Source organism: Temnothorax longispinosus, chromosome 3 (assembly GCF_030848805.1).
Source record: "Temnothorax longispinosus isolate EJ_2023e chromosome 3, Tlon_JGU_v1, whole genome shotgun sequence".
Lineage (NCBI taxonomy): Eukaryota > Metazoa > Arthropoda > Insecta > Hymenoptera > Formicidae > Temnothorax > Temnothorax longispinosus.
Window position 1 is genome coordinate 16,597,369 of NC_092360.1, and position 3,160 is coordinate 16,600,528.

A 3,160-nucleotide genomic window follows, 5' to 3' on the forward strand; every position below is an offset into this window, starting at 1 on the left:
AAAATTTATGATTTAGATAAAATGGAAATTATAGATCAAAACTATAACGTAATAATTATTTTGAAGATAACAAACCGTTTCCTTAATTGCACGTTGAGTACCATCCAGCTGTTGTGATTTAGTAATTTCAGCTATTCATAGTACCTCAGAACTACCTGATAAATCTTCAACTGAAATCTGATAGTCATAATTTATGCGAATGTATTAATACATACTGATAAAGATTTAAGTATAACATAAAAAGAAATACTTTAATTTGATCAATATCTTAATAAGTTTTTTCTAATTAAAAAAATAATAATGGATACTAAACAGATGTCACAGCCGATTGTTCGCGATTATATTGAATTTATGGTGACAATTGTGTAGAAAGTGAAGACTCTCTAGATTCTGTGCTCTGAGTTTGAAGTGGTGTTAAATTCCGCATTCGTAGACGTTGCTCAAAACTTGTCTTAAGCATGATCTTGGCAAAGACGGTCTTAAGATCGAAAACCGTCTGAAGACGGCTTTACATGCATATAGATAAATTTCGAGAACACAAGTTTTAGCTTAAGATTGTCTTGACGAAGTCTGTGCTTAAGAATATGGCTTCGGCAATGTTCGGGAATCCAAGCATCTTGACCAATCATGATAAAGATTTACAAGAATTTACCGGGGATTGCGTCATTATCGCCGTCGTGGCCGGTGGCCGTCATCATCGCGTCGTGTACCGCGACGATTAACCTTAAAGAGAGCGACGGGTGCAGTGGTGGTGTTTTCCCTCCGAGGAGGTACGACGAGCATCATCGCGTCGTGTACCGCGACGATTAACCTTAAAGAGAGCGACGGGTGCAGTGGTGGTGTTTTCCCTCCGAGGAGGTACGACGAGTAAACTCGAGTCACCGATACTCGAGGCGAGGAGGTGTGACGAGGAAAGTGCGTAGTCATCGATGTGAGAGACGAGCAGCCGAGAACGACGAGGAAGAGCAGAGGGAGCGAGTGCGAAAGGGGAAAGCGAGAGAGCGAGAGAGAGGGACAGCGGACAGGCCGAAGCGTCGCAAGCCAGGAAGTTCCGACGACCGCGACTCCATCAGGGAGCTCCAGAAGTGACAACGGTTTCGTCGGGAAGTATCGAAATTGGCGCAGGGGCGGAGAAGTCAGCTGTGGTCTGGCTCTGGTGATAGCGGCGGAAGCGGAAAATCCCGAGGCTCAATCGTTAATAACTAGCTTTAACGCGTTCAAGTTTCCAAGCAGCGACAATATAAGATTCCAGTGCATCGCGTGTGCTTTGAACGCTGTCAACCTGTGAGTACTCGTTTTTGCAATCATTTTATACGTATGAGCCAAAATGCAAATTCCGACAATAAAAATATTAATATTTTTAAAATAAAAATGTAACGTGTATCTTTTCTAATAACAGGTAAATTGTCGCGGTTATAACGCCTTCGGTCGTCGTCGCAGAAATCTTGATTCCGAGAATAATGACACATCTCTTATAAGTGTATCTGATGGATATGAAGATCAACTTCGTGAAGAGATAACTATTCAATCGAACTTAATATTCACTCTGGAAAGGAGAGAGGAGAGGTATACAGCAGATCCAGCTGAAGGTAAAGCACAGCATGCGCAAAGAAATAACAACTTTCACGTATAGCGTATTGGAATAATGGAAGTAATCATTCTTGCTCCTTTTGCTACATTTCAGCTCCTTCAGCCCAAAGAGTGAAAGATATCTGTGTTTCTATGGTTGGCTTTATCATAGCATTAAGAATTACGGTGCTTTTAGCACTGGTTGCCGTAGCTATCGCTGTGTCATGCTGGCTTATAGCGTACTGACGTGAGCCAAAGACTGCTGGACCACTGCCATACCCATCAGAGTTCCCAAACCCCTTGTTCACTACTGAATCTGTAGCTGAATCTTCTCCTGACTATTTATTGCTGCATTGGTTACGTACGTATGAAATTCTCACGCTTTATTTATGTACAATTTTTGAACTAATGCAGTCAGCGATAGGAAACAAACTTAAAAACTGTTGTTGTGACACATTACGGATTTGTATCGTATTTGACAGATGATATGTAGAATTAATCCATTTACAGCTTATCGTGAACACGAATTCCATATAAGATACAGATTTTCAAAAGAATCTGTTATGTATGGACTACTGCCTTTAGTTATGGATAGTTTAACAAAGCCTGATATGCGAGGTCTTCCAATTGAACCAGTTATTCAATTACTGATTTGTCTAAAATTTTATGCTACTGCTAGTTTTCAGGTAACATAAATTCTTTGTATTACGTGTCTTTAATTTTAAAGAAAAAATACAAATAATTGTATTATGTATATTGCTTTATGGTTTAGAAAGTAAACGGAGATCTTATGAAATTACCACAACCTACAATTTGCAGAATCGTATTTAGAGTAACTGCTGCATTAGCAACTTATCTAAATACTTATGTCAAATTTTCGACAAACCAAGCAGCTATACAAGAAAATCAAAGATTGTTTAAAGAATTAAGATATAGTTATGGGCTTCCTTGTATTAATGGAGCTATAGATTGCACCCATATAAGATCATTGGGTAATAACTTTGGAGGAATAGCTGAAATTTATAGAAATAGAAAAGGTTATTTTTCCTTAAATGTCCAGGTAAGTTAATAAGAGTAATGTTTATTTACATATATTTATTCTTATTTTTATTTTGTTATTTTTTTATGTGTAAAGCTGTAGTAGGTCCAAGAATGGAATTTTTGGATCTTGTCCCAGAATAGCCAGGAAGTCAACATGATAGTAGAATTTTCCAAAATTCTCGAATTTTCATGCGATTTCAACAACGTGAACTAACAGGAATGTTAGTTGAAGATTCAGGATATCCTTCTCTCACATTTCTTTTAACGCCATTCAGAAATCCACAAAGCGAAGAAGAACAAAGGTTATAAGACAGCAGAATTTAACCTTTGTTGTGCACTGGGGGTAGAAAATACCCCAGTGTATTTTCAAACGCGTTTTTCTAATACGTACAATGCGAATTGGGACCTGTGCTGCCATCTACCTGTAGTCTAGGAATAACACTTCAAGATCCTATTCATATGCCCGCCCGGCTTTAGTCTGCTCTTGGCAGTAGTGAGAAGTAAAAAAAAAAGTAAATAGTAAATGTACTTTTTTTAACTCCGCTATAAA

The 3,160-nt window shown here is 38.3% G+C and overlaps 1 pseudogene; it reads left to right on the forward strand.

Annotated features, from left to right (window-relative positions):
• Window positions 1–584: 584 nt before the first annotated feature.
• LOC139810053 (putative nuclease HARBI1) lies at window positions 585–2,919 on the forward strand (annotated as a pseudogene).
• Window positions 2,920–3,160: the final 241 nt, after the last annotated feature.